The 14,015-nt window shown below is 43.3% G+C and overlaps 1 protein-coding gene across 5 annotated transcripts in view; it reads left to right on the top strand.

Annotated features, from left to right (window-relative positions):
* LOC105477160 (zinc finger and BTB domain containing 5) overlaps positions 1–14,015 on the top strand; it is a 50,236-nt gene that overhangs the window by 10,930 nt on the left and 25,291 nt on the right. The window contains exon 1 of one of the 5 annotated variants that reach the window (XM_071078021.1): positions 502–5,932. The exons of the other annotated variants lie outside the window; for them this stretch is intronic. The gene's annotated coding sequence lies outside the window, so the exon portion shown is untranslated. Of the gene's footprint in view, positions 1–501; positions 5,933–14,015 lie in introns of those variants that run through there. 5 annotated transcript variants of the gene reach the window in all.

Below are 14,015 nucleotides of genomic sequence, written 5' to 3'. Positions count from 1 at the left end.
GTAAACTTTATTTTTTCTAATAGATTTAGATTTACAGAAAATTGCAGATAGTAGAATTTCCATATACCTACACCTTGTTTCACCATTAACATCTTAACATTAGTATGGTATGTTATAATTAATGAACCACTATTATTGTAACATTATTACATAATAACTTTATTAACTAAGGTTTATTCTTTATTCAGATTTTGTTAGTTTTAATGTTCTTTTTCTATTCCAAGATCCCATCCAGGATACTGTAACCACCCAGTAGGTTCACCTTGCCCACTGCCTAGACAGAACCGATTTATCAAGATGGGAATTGCAGTAGAGAAAGAGTAATTCACGTAAAGCTGGCTGTGTGGGAGGACTGGAGTTTTATTATTTGTCAAATTAGCCTCCCCCAAAACTCAGGGATCAGAGTTTTTTGTTTGAGGGTTTTTTTTTTTTTTTTTTTGAGACTTTTTTTTTTCTTTTTTTTTGAGACAGGGTCTTGCTCTGTCACCCAGACTAGAGTACAGTGGTGCGATCTCGGCTCACTGCAACCTCTGCCTCCCGGGTTCAAGTGATTCTTCTGCCTCAGCCTCCCGAGTGGCTGGGATTACAGGCGCCTGGCTAATTTTTGTATTTTTGGTAGAGACGGAGTTTCACCATCTTGGCCAGGCTGGTCTCAAACTCCTGACCTCGTGATCCATCCACCTCAGCCTCCCAAAGTGCTAGGATTACAGACATGAGGCATCGCGCCCAGCCGGGGATCAGAGTTTTTAAAGGTAATTTGGTGGGTAGGGGGCTAGTGAGTCAGGAGTGCTGATTGGTTGGCTTGGCGATGAACTCATAGTGTGTCCAGAATTTATTCCTTTCGGTGGGTTCTTGGTCTCGCTGACTTTAAGAATGAAGCCGTGGACCTTTGCGGTGAGTGTTACAGCTCTTAAAGATGGTGTGTCCGGAGTTTGTTCCTTCAAATGTTCAAATGTGTCTGGAGTTTCTTCCTTCTGATGGGTTGGTGATCTTGCTGACTTCAGGAGTGAAGCTGGAGACCTTCATTGTGAGTGTTACAGCTCTTAAAGGTGGCACATCCAGAGTTGTTTGTTCCTCCTGGTGGGTTCATGGTCTTGCTGACTTCAGGAATGAAGCTGCAGACCCTCATGGTGAGTGTTACAGCTCATAAAGGTAGTGCGGACCCAAAGAGTGAGTGGCAGCAAGATTTATTGTGAAGAGTGAAAGACCAAAGCTTCCACAGTGTGGAAGGGGACCCGAGTGGGTTGCTGCTGCTGACTCAGGTGGCCAGCTTTTGTTCCCTTATTTGGCCCCACCCACGTCCTGCTGATTGGTCCGTTTTACAGAGTGCTGATTGGTGCATTTACAGTCCTTTAGCTAGACACAGAGTGCTGATTGGTGCGTTTTTACAGAGTGCTGGTTGGTGTGTTTACAATCCTTTAGCTAGACACAGAGTGCGGATTGGTGCATTTTTACAGGGTGCTGATTGGTGCGTTTACAATCCTCTAGCTAGACAGAAACGTTCTCTAAGTCCCTACCCGACCTGGAAGCCCAGCTGGCTTCACCTCTCAATAGGGAGTCAAAGCTGTTCTCTTATGCTGAGTCAGTTCCTGAGTCAGTTCCTGGGTGGGGGCCACAGAACTGGTTGGCAGGTCCAGGTGGGGCTGTTCTGTTGTTAGAAATGTAAAAATCTGAAAAGACATCTTAAAAGGTCAATCTTAGGTTCACAGTAGTGGTGTTATCTTCAAGAGTAATTGGGGAAATTGCAGCTCTTTTTTTGTTGTTGTTGAGACTGAGTCTTGCTCTGTCACCAGGCTGGCAGTGGCATGATCTCAGCTCACTGCAACCTCCACCTCCCGGGTTCAAGCGATTCTCCTGCCTCAGCCTCCCAAATAGCTGGGATTACAGGCACACGACACCATGCCCAGCTAATTTTTATTTGTATTTTAGTAGAGATAGGGTTTCACCATGTTGGCCAGGATGGTCTCTATCTTGACCTTGTAATCCAACCGCCTTGGCCTCCCAAAGTGCTGGGATTACAGGTGTGAGCCACCGCGCCTGGCCTGGGGAAATTGCAACTCTTATGACCTCTGAAATAATAGCTGTTAATATTGTTATAAATAAAGTTTCGGTGCCACAAAAGAAATAGCACTCGAACATAAAATTTTCTTTTTAATTCTGAGCAAGGCAAGTTACTTCAGTAGAAGGGTGCACCCTTACAGATGGAGCAATGGTGAGCACACATTTGGACAAGGGAGGGGAAGGGTTCTTATCCCTGACACGCATGGCCCCCGCTGCTGTGTCATTCCCCTATTGGCTAGGGTTAGACCGCACAGGCTAAACTAATTCCAATTGGCTAATTTAAAGAGAGTGTTGGGGTGAGTGGTTTGGCGGGGAAAATGGTCTTGACAGAGGAAGTCATCAGAATGAGTCAGGGTGGAGCAGGTAATCAAAATGAGTTGGGTGGAGTAGGTAATTGGGATGAGGGTGGAACAGGTAAAGGGAATGAGTCAGGGTGGAGTAGGTACGAAAAAGGTTGCTTTACGAGGAAGTTTACAAGTAGAAGGCAAATAATTGAACATACTGACATACTGATTCTTTGAAAAGAAATTTGGAATTTATATCTAACAATTCCTCCCTTTGCATTTCCTTACAGTTCTTTTTAAATTTTTTAACGTGTCTTGGCTTAATTGTTTTGCTTGATTTTCCAAAAGAAGATGCTTCTCTGGATAAGGTGGAAGATAGTTAAGGGAGGTTTTACTAAGTGCCGTTTTTATGAGCCTCTGCACCAACCCACAGATGCATGGTATGACGCAGCACCCAACCAGAATAAGTACACCCATTACAACTGTGAGGGAAGTATGAATTGAGACTATTATTCCTTTCTATTTACTGAACCACTTTTCTGGCCATCCTGTAAAGGGGTCATTTACCCCTGAGTTGTTGGCTAACTCATTGGACAGAGCAGTCAGACCTTGCAATGCCTTTGTTGTACTTCCATCGGGGTGGTGGTATTTGGGATGAAGGTACAACATTGAGTTTTAATCATAATGCAAACTCCTCCTCTTTCTGCTAATATCATGTCTAAGGCTATCCTATTTTCTCAAGTCATCTGGCTAGTAGCCCCTAATTGCTCAGCTATTCCTTTAACAGCATCTCTAGTGTAGTTAATAAATCGCTGTTGGTTGTAGTAGGTGTAGTTTATTCAGTCTTCATTTTGATTAACTGTCATCTACCAAAATACTGACTCAAATCCTGCAGCTATTTGATTTCAGGCATTAAATTGATGTGATATTCCCTGTGGGACTCTAATTGTGTCTAAATAGACGTGAGAGTCAAAAGACCCGTAAGGGGCTTCTCTCGCTTTACAAAGATCTTATTTTTCCTTCCTCTGGTTGATGAAATGCCAGGGTGAGATAGCCAATTGGACTAAAGCACAAGTGCCACTCCAGTTATTTGGCAGAGTGTCCAGTAAAGGTCCACCACAATACCACCGAACATCCGCTTGGGGATGAACAAGACCTGACTGATTGATAAGTTCTTGAAAACTCTTAAGCTCACTGGATCCCTTTGGGTCTCCAAGGAATGCCAAGTTTCCTCCCTGTTGTGAGAGACGCAAGGTGAACTTAGTATTGGGAGGTGGAAGCTGGATGGCCCTTGGAGGCAGACTGGCAGGGTGTCGGACTTCGGGATATAGCAGAGAGAGAGCTTGGCACAACTTACTACTCCAGGCTATAGAATCCTGGAAAAGAGCTGCTATGCAGCCCACACCTGGTTGACTGGAGGACCACTTTAGTGGAAAGGGGATAATCTGGGTCTCTGGCCTGCTGTGCACACAGCATAACAATTGTTTTTGTTTAATGTGCAGACAGAATATTTGGTGTGTTCCATCCAGTATTATGCATCTTGGTATCCTGTCTTAATTGCCAAGGTTTAAGTCTAGCTTCTACGATGCTCTAGTAAAATGAATGTATGGTTTTAGGAAATTACAAAAACCGGTTGGGGCAGTCCATCTTTGCTCTTTAGTGGTCTACAGAATGTTGGACCAACTATAGCATAAAAGCTCAGCCAGCATTGCAGGGCAAGACTCCTGGTTGACACTGGGGTCTTTATCAAAATTTCTCCGGATTAAATGGTCCCAGTTTACTAAGGCCCAGTCTAAGGAGAGTCAGGAGGGACAGAGGTACTTTTCTGAAGTAGAGAGCTGTCAACTTGGCAAGTCCCCCACAGGGAATATAACAAGGCAAGCATCAAATGCAACAGTTTGAAGGGAAATTGACTTGGTTATAACTAGATGGTCAGCAATAGAGTGAGGAAAGAAGGAAGAGTAATAGAATACATGAAAGACAGTTAAATTTTTCTTAGCCTTAGTTTGGAAGGGTTTTCCCCTGGGACCATGGCCCAACACTCTGGGGAGGGTGGCACTTTCCTGACTCGGGTGTGATGAGTCCATCCCATTTCCACTGTATGAATAGCAGTCTCGGTGGTTAGCAGCACAAAGTAGGGTCCTTCCCAGGCTAGTTCCAGTTTTCCTCCTTTTCACCCTTTGATGAGAACATGATCCTCAGGCTGGTGCTGGTTTACCAGAAGTTCTAGGGGTGATACCTGTGCAAAAAGACTTTTAGTTTTGAGGGAAAGGAAAGTTGAAGATAAACTAAGTATATAATTCTAAGAAATTGATCTTTTGTTTTAAATGTGGGGACATCAGCAGTGGACTTTATAGTCCTTGGTGCCTTCTGAGAAATTTCCTTTAGCACCTATTTTTATTAGTTTTTAGACCAAAGAAAGCCAAACACCATTTTATATTTGACAATGCTTCCTGTATGATTTTTATACCAAATAAGCTAAATTTCACCTTTATATTAGTGTGTTATTAATGTTAAACTCAATTTTAATAAAATCTTGTAGACATATTTATCCAATTTTAACATCTGACCACAAGGTAAGATTTTTATAGACTGTTTTTAACCTTTTATAATTTTTGTTAAAGAGGAGGTTCGTGCTTTAAGAAAAACCCGTTGTGCTTTTATTTTAATGCCCAGTTCACAGAAAAACTGGATGATACCCTTTTAACTTTAGCCAGTATGTTTACACACACAATTTCCTTTACGATTAACATTTTAAAAGTTGCCTAAACCTTCAAAACAAAAAAATTTTTTTAACCTTTTAGTATAGGTAAAAATTTACATTCTTATGCCTTCTTATAATCCCTTTACCAAAAGTATATTTTACTTTCCTTATACACCTTGCACATAAACTGTTTCTTCAATAGTTTTACATTCAGGAGGCCTAATTACTTTTAAATTATACAACGTTTCTTGCTTAAATTCCCTTTTATAACACTTTTTTTTTCACGCCTTTCATAGACAATTCTTCGACATGCCTCAGCTTTCTGACTTGTGGCAAACATCCCTTTCTTTAAACAACCAGTTAATTTATTTTAGGACAAGAATTTATCATATAACATTCTTTTTACATAAATTCTCCCCCCATGCTTTTTTTCCCCAAAGATGTTAACCATTCTTTTCCAAAGTGAACTTCCTTCATGTCTGTGGACTAGACTGCCTAAGACCACAAGATTAGAAGTTAGGATAATACATGTTACACTGTTAACTTTTAGCAAACTTTACTTTTGTTGAAAACCGTGTAAGTTTGGGATTTCAGTTATCCTTTGCTATTAAGACGACCTTGTTTAGACCTAATTAACTTAGAATTGGTATAGATGGTTCCTTCCTGGTTCTGTAAGCAACTTTAAGGCTTGGCTGAGTGCAAACAGTTCACATGTTTGAGCAGACCAATTACTAAGTAATTTTCCTAACTCTGCTTCTGCAAGAGTTTCCCTGTCAATTACTAAATACCCATTGTGTCTTTTTCCCCTCAGTCACCTAGGAGGAACCATCTAGCCTCCTGTCCTGAAGGGAGATCCTCTTAGGTCTGGTCAGACCTTCATATGGTAATTAATTAAGATTTAGATCCCCTGTTAGGAAACCTGCTGGCTTAAGGGAATTATCAATGGTTATTGTTAAATCATCTTTTTCTAATAGCCCCATACTTTAAGATTTTTGAGTTAGTAAGCTACCTTTCTCTCTCTTTTTTTTTTTTTTTTTTGGACTTAAGATAGTTATGAACTGGTGAGGTGTGTTCACAGTGAGGTTTCCTCTAAAAGCTATTTTTCTACTTTCTTCTGCTAGCAAAGCAGTTGCCGCTACAGATTAAATGCATTTGGGCCATCTGAGGGTTACTGGGTCAAGGATTTTTTGATAGGAAGGCTTCGGGTTGTCAGTGGCCTCAGTGCTTTCAGGCTACGCCCTTGTTTACACTGACAACAAGGTGGTATTGAAGTGTTACAGGGTCACCAAGAAAACCTTCAATTATCAATTACAGGTTTTAAATTTACCCTGGCTTTTTTTGTTTGTTTGTTTGTTTGTTTGTTTGTTTTGAGACGGAGTCTCGCTCTGTCGCCCAGGCTGGAGTGCAGTGGCACGATCTCGGCTCACTGCAAGCTCCACCTCCCAGGTTCACGCCATTCTCCCGCCTCAGCCTCCGAGTAGCTGGGACTACAGGCGCCCGCCACCACGCCCGGCTAGTTTTTTGTATTTTTAGTAGAGACGGGGTTTCACCATGTTAGCCAGGATGGTCTCGATCTCCTGACCTCGTGATCCACCCGCCTCGGCCTCCCAAAGTGCTGGGATTACAGGCTTGAGCCACCGCGCCCGGCCTACCCTGGCTTTTAAAGGAATAGGGTATGCTGTTTTCTCTTTACTACTCTCTTGGTCTGCAGTCCAGTGCTCTAACCCTGAGCTATACCCCCTCCTGTCTCTTTACTACTCTCTCTTTTTCTTTTTCTCTTTGACTTTCTGTCTCTCTCTTTTTCTCTCTTTGACTCCCTCTTTGTCTCTCTGTCTCTCCCTCTCTCTGTCTCTCTCTCTCTGTCTCTCTCTCTCTTTCCCCTCCCTCTCTTTCCTCTCTGCTGTTCTTTCCCTGCTTCTGCCAGCTGCTTATGCTGCTGTTCTCCCCTCTCCTTCCCCTTCCCCTAGAGGGACCGGCAGGAGTGGAGCTACTCTTTCTTCCCCTGAGCAGAAAGGAAAGGGGAGTTCTGAGTATTTTTCTTACTACGAGAGGTTTTTGTGAGGTTCAACCCCCGCCATGGGGATTTCTCACCTCTTTGTGAGGTTCAGCCCCCCTTCATGGGGATTTCTCACCTCTTTCTGAGGTTCAACCACCCACCGTGGGGATTTCTCACTGTTTTTTTTTTGTTTGTTTTTTAATGGAGTCTCGCGCTCTGTCCCCCAGGCTGGAGTGCAGTTGTGCAATCTCAGCTCACTGCAAGCTCCGTCTCCCGGGTTCATACCATTCTCCTGCCTCAGCCTCCTGAGTAGCTGGGACTACAGGTGCCCACTACCATGTCCAGCTAATTTTTTGTATTTTTAGTAGAGATGGGGTTTCACCGTGTTAGCCAGGATGGCCTTGATCTTCTGACCTCGTGATCTGCCCGCTTTGGCCTCCCAAAGTGCTGGGATTACAGGTGTGAGCCACTGCACCCGGCCAAACTCTCACCTCTTTTTGAGGTTTAACCCCCCCCATGGGGATTTCTCACCTCTTTTTGAGGTTCAACACTCCCTCATGAAAGAGGGATTCCTCACCTCTTTCTGAGGTTAACCCTTCCTGCCCCCAATGGGGATTTCTCACCTCTTTATAACTTCCAAGACCGACTAAGGAATACTTCACTGCCCCCCGCGGCTTTCTTTCCCTAGTCCCGACTAAGGAATGCTTTACCGCCTCTGCGGTTTCTCTTTACTTGGTATGTCCTAACCGAGGAATGCTTTACCATCTGTGGCTTTTTCCTTAGTCCCGACCACCAAGGAAATACTTCACTGGCTCCTGTGGTTTCTCCTTACTTGGTCTGTCTACAGAGTGTTTGCCACAGTATGTGAGGATCCTTTACACTAGGTTGCTGGCCAGTTTTTTTTTTTTTCCGTGTTGCTGAGAGCTCGGGTTATTCTTTGCACTGGGTGGGTCTTGATTTCTCACCCCTGGGGCTGCCACAAAGGGGCGGGGTGCGCCTCCTCAGGAGAGAGAACCAGAGACCGCCCCCAGAGAGGAATGTAATCACGGGCGAGCCCCCAAATTGTTATAAAGTTTCGGTGCTGCAAAAGAAATAGCACTCGAATATAAAATTTTCTTTTTAATTCTCAGCAAGGCAAGTTACTTCAGTAGAAGGGTATACCCTTACAGATGGAGCAATAGTGAGCGCACACTTGGACAAGGGAGGGGAAGGATTCTTATCCCTGACCCACGTGGACCCTGCTGCTGTGTCGTTCCCCTATTGGCTAGGGTTAGACCGCACAGGCTAGACTAATTCCAATTGGCTAGTTTAAAGAGAGTGTTGGGTTTGGCGGGAAAAATGGTTATGACAGAGCAGATAATCAGAATGAGTCAGGGTGGAGCAGGTAATTGAAAAAGGTTGCTTTACGAGGAAGTTAAGTTTAAAAGTAGAAGGCAAAGAATTGAACATACTGAAATACTGATTCTTTGAAAAGAAATTTAGAACTTATATCTAACAATATTTAGAATTCCAGCTGTTCTCATCCTAACTTGGTGGCTGGTGGCCTTTCATTTGTTTTACTGGAAGAGCCTAGCTTTGGGGAAGGACTGTTATTTAAACTATAAACTAAATTCCATCCCAAGGCTAGTTCAGCCTACACCCAGGAATGGACAGTGGTTTGGGGGTTAGAAGCAAGATGGAGTTAGTTACGTTTGATATCTTTTACTATCATAATTTCTTTAGTTATAATTTTACAAAGGTGGTTTCAATAACACATCATATTTAGTCATCATGTCTCCTTAGGTTATTCTTGGCTGTGAAAATTGCTTATACTGTAAACCAAAAAGTATTTGAGACAAGTTTCAATCAATTTAGAAAGTTTATTTTGCCAAGGTTAAGGATGTACCCGTGACACAGCCTCAGGAGGTCCTGATGACATGTGCCTAAGGTGGTTGGGGTACAGCTTGCTTTTATACATTTTAGGGAGACATAATACACCTCTGTATGTATACATGTACGATTTACATTGGTTCAGTATGAAAGGGCGGGACAACTCAAAGGTAGGGGGTGTTCCAAGTCATAGGTAGATTTAAACATGTCCTGATTGGCAGTTGGCTGGAACAGTTGTTATCTGCAGAAAAGAATGTTTGGGCTATGCTGAGGGGTTGCAGAGATCTAAGTTTTATCATGCACATGAAGCCTCCTAGTAGCAGGATTTAGAGAGAATAGACTGTAAATTTTTTTTTTTTTTTTTTTTTTAAATCAGACTTAAGGTCTGTGTTCATGTTACTGCTGGAAGGGTATAATGAGGCATGTCCAGCCCCTACTTCCCATCATGGCCTGAACCAATCTTTTTTTTCTTTTTTGAGATGGAGTCTCTGTCTGTCGCCCAGGCTGGAGTGCAGTGGTGCGATCTTGACTCACTGCAAGCTCCACCTCCCAGGTTCACGCCATTCTCCTGCCTCAGCCTCCCAAGTAGCTGGAACTACAGGCACCCGCCACCACACCTGGCTAATTTTTTGTATTTTTAGTAGAGATGGGGTTTCACCGTGTTAGTCAGGATGGTCTCGATCTCCTGACCTCGTGATCCGCCTGCCTTGGCCTCCCAAAGTGCTGGGATTACAGGCGTAAGCCACCACACCTGGCCTCAACCAATCTTTCAGGTTAAATTTTAGGATGCCCTGGCTGAGGAGGGAGTCCATTCACATGGTTGCAGGGGTCCTTTTAACTTTATTTTTGGTTTACCATGCTTTCCTTGTTTTCAATAACTTTGATAGAGTACCAGTCAGGTATTGTAAATAGGGAAAAACTCTCTTTAAACCATGATTTTCCCCTGTTCTTACACCACAACAATCATTAGCACAGAGGAAGACTTCTATGGCCTAATGTGGGTTTTTTCCCCCCACACAAGGGGCGTGGACAACAACTTGGTATCCTCCAATTCAGTTCCAAATATAGGAAACAGGAAACTTACCTTGACCCCTTCACGGGCCTTGTGACCTGGGTGCCTCACTTACTTGGCTCACAACTCTCAACCCCTCATGGGAAGGGTGAGTGGGTGCCGGAGCCAGAGCAAGCGCTTTTGGACACCGTCAGGGGCAAAACTTCACGTGGCCCTGCGGCAGTGTCTAGGTGGCTACACACAACCCCTGAAGCCCCAGAGGGTGTGTGTTACAGTGTGTTCTTTTAGCTTTGCCATCCACAGATGGCTTAAGTGTTAACAGCTCAGTGTAGGGTCAGTGTGACAGCCTTTTGCACCCATGCCGAAGTCCTTGTCCGGCATCCACGAGGAATGAGGTCGCACAAACAAATTGAAGGGTGGTGAATGGGGCACCAAATTTACAAAACAAGCCTGGAGTATCTTGTGGCACAAGAAAGTAAGTGCTTAAAAACAACAAAATAACATGAAAATGGGAGTATGAGAAAGGGATGCAGGCTCCAACAGGAGAAAGACTTCCCAATGGCCAAAGCTGGAACAATGTGAGCAAATAAATAAATCAGTATTTAAAAATACTGACGTAAGTGACTAAGTAAATAGACAAAGGAGTCAAATCTGCCATAAGAACAGCTAGACTCCAGGGGATTTTATTGCCCTACTCCTAGAATCAGCCATTTCTTCAAGGAGCCCTGGCTCTTTTTATTGAAAAATAGAATTTAAAACCAAGGTCTGCATACTAGGAATGCTCAGAGTGGCATTATTATACTTTTTGTTTGTTTGTTTTTAAGAGATAGGGTCAGGCATGGTGGCTTACGCCTGTAATCCCAGCACTTTTGGAGGCCTAGGCAGGCAGATCACCTGAGGTCAGGAGTTCGAGACCAGTCTGGCCAACATGGTGAAACCCTGCCTCTATTAAAAATAGAAAAATTAGGCCAGGTGCAGTGGCTCATGCTTATAATCCCAGCACTTTGGGAGACTAAGGCAGCCGGATCATCTGAAGTCAGGAGTTCGAGACCAGCCCGGCCCACTTGGCAAAACCCCATCTCTACTGAAAATACAAAAATTAGCCGGGCATGGTGGCATGCGCCTATAATCCCAACTACTTGGGAGGTTGAGGCAGGAGAATCACTTGAACCCGGGAGGTGGAGGTTGCAGTGAGCTGAGACCTCACCATTGCACTCCATCCTGGGCAAAAAGAGCAAAACTCTTAGATAAGTAAATAAATAATAAAAATTAGTTGGGCATGGTGGCACACATCTGTAATCCCAGCTACTCGGGAGGCTGAGGCAGGAGAATTACCTGAACCTGGGAGGCAGAGGTTGCAGTGAGCTGAGATCGTGCCACCACACTCCAGCCTGGGTGACAGAGTGAGACTCTGTCTCAAAAAAAAAAAAAAAAAAAAAGACAGGGTCTCACTCTATCACCAAGGCTGGAGTACAGTGGCATGATCATGGCTTGCTGCAGCCTCGAACTCCTAGGCTCAATCTATCGCCCCCCTCTGCTTCCTGAGTAGCTGGAACTACAAGTGTGCACCACTACACCCAGCTAAGCTAATACTTGGTTTTTGTATGTATATATGTATGTATGTAGGTATGTATGTATGTATGAGACAGGCTCTGACTGTTGCCCAGGCTGGAGTATAGTGGTTCAGTCATAGCTCACAGCAGCCTTAAACTCCTGGGCTCAAGTGGTCCTCCCTGGCCTCAGCCTCCTGAGTAGCCAAGACTACAGGCACTCACCACCACGCCCAGCTATTTTTTTTTTTTTTTAAGAGACAGGGTCTTGCGATACTGCCCTGGCTGGAGTGTAGTGGCAGGATCACAGCTCATTGCAGCCTCAGCCTCAGTCTCTTGGGCTGAAGCCATCCTCCTACCTCAGCCTCTCAAGTAGCTGGGACTGCAGGTGCACGCCACCATGCCTGGTTTTTTTGGTTTTTTTTTTTTTTTTTTTTTTTGTAGAGGCAAGGTCTTGCTATTTTGTCCAGGCTGGTCGCCACCTCTTGGCTTGAAGTGATCCTTCTTCCTTGGCCTCCCAAAGTATTGGGATTACAGGCATGAGCCACATACTTATAAAAAAATTTTGTAGAGACAGTGTCTCATTGTGTTACCCAGGTTTGTCTCTAATTCCTGACTTCAAGTGATCCTTCTGCCTTGGGCCCCCAAAGTGCTGGGATTATAGGCTGAGAAGCAGGGGCTGGCATGCCCATGCCCTGTTTTACATTTTCTGTAGATCTCTTTAATATGTAGTTTAATAGAAGACAGTTGGATTCTATTAAATGCTTCTGCGTTCAATTTGCTGTGATATACTACTTTGATTAAAATATACCAAAAAACTCCAGCATCACACAAATATGTAGTTGGAAAGGGAGGATTATTTCAGTAGCTTTTTCAGATAATTTTGGATATTCTTACTCTGATACCGTACCAAAACTCCACAAGTGGTATTTTCTTAAGTGATTAATACATTGTGGAATCTGAAATTATGTCAATGAACTTTTCATATTCTGTTGCATTAAAATACATTAGCTTTTGTTTTGTACCTTGAATGAATTTTTACCTATACGTTATTTTATAGCATTGTTACATGGCTATATGGTCATTTGGAAAATACTGATTTCAGAGTTATGCAGATCTTCCAAATGTGGAGACATTTATTATACAATGTAAAAAAATCACATTTCATTAATATCACCAATGATCTGTCAGAATAATTTGAGCATGTGGGAAGCTGTCAAGCTCACAGTGACAGATACAAGTTTTCCAAAATACTAATTTTCACCTGAATTCTCAAACTTTTTTATTGGCAGTAAGTACTAAGTTATTTTATTTAAAATGACAGGCTCATTTCATTCATTTTTTCATTCATTTTCAAGAAAATGGCAAATACTTCTAAATAACCATAATTTGTCATTCGTTCTTTCAAGTAAAAATAGTGTCCCATGAGAAAAGCAATTAGTTGAGCTCCCACTTCAAAAACTGCACAAGTACTTTTCCTTGAGGCAACTTGTATTTCAGAATACAGGAGGAAAACTTCAGGTATACTTCCGATTTTATCACACATGTTGAAAACAGGTACTCAAGAGTCGAGACTTAATAACAAATGTAGGGAAGGGGAAGCTGGGTCTCCGTTGGAGTGAGCATTGGGGTAGTAGTAGCTGTGTTCAGCATAGATGTTTGGCATTCTGACTTGATTGTTCCTGCTGCCTAGCTTAATTTCTTCCCAGCTCAATCTCACGTATCCAGCCTTCCCATCAATTCCATGATCAAACTAATAGCCTTTCAGTAAATTACTTTTATGTTTAACTAGGATCAGTTTTTTTTCTGCAACCAATAACTCTGGCTGATACGCTGCTTAAACTTTTTTTTTTTTTGAGATGGAGTCTCGCTCTGTCACCCAGGCTGGAGTGCAGTGGCTTGATCTCAGCTCACTGCAAGCTCCGCCTCCCGGATTCACGCCATTCTCCTGCCTCAGCCTCCTGAGTAGCTGGGACCACAGGCGCCTGCCACCATGTCCGGCTAATTTTTTGTATTTTTAGTAGAGACAGGGCCTCACCGTGTTAGCCAGGATGGTCTCGATCTCCTGACCTTGTGATCCGCCTGCCTCGGCCTCCCAAAGTGCTGGGATTACAGGCGTTAGCCACCGCGCCTGGCCGCCAAAATACTTTTTAAGGAAGTAATCTGAAAAGTGATGATAGTCTGTAGTTCAAAATTATGTGCCTCACGGTTATCCTTTCTGATGACTTGTAATTATTAACATCAGTTATGAGCAGTCACTATCCAATACCTACCTTTCTAGCCTATTTTCCAGCCAAACCAAATACATTGTTTTACCCACCTCAACCCCTTCTCCACCTTTACCTCTGTCTAGAATGTACTTTCCCTCTCAGTTTGTCCAAATCCAACCAAGACCTAGCTCTGTTGTCAATGCCACCATGAAGCTAGAAATAACCGTTGCCTTCTCCAAACCATTGAGAGGTTCCTTCACCTCTTATGTGGCACTTAGTGCTTTCTACTTTGTAATATCATTATTCATGTATATCTTATTCCACTAAAC

Source organism: Macaca nemestrina, chromosome 14, assembly GCF_043159975.1.
Source record: "Macaca nemestrina isolate mMacNem1 chromosome 14, mMacNem.hap1, whole genome shotgun sequence".
Lineage (NCBI taxonomy): Eukaryota > Metazoa > Chordata > Mammalia > Primates > Cercopithecidae > Macaca > Macaca nemestrina.
This window is presented reverse-complemented; position numbering and strand designations above follow the sequence as displayed.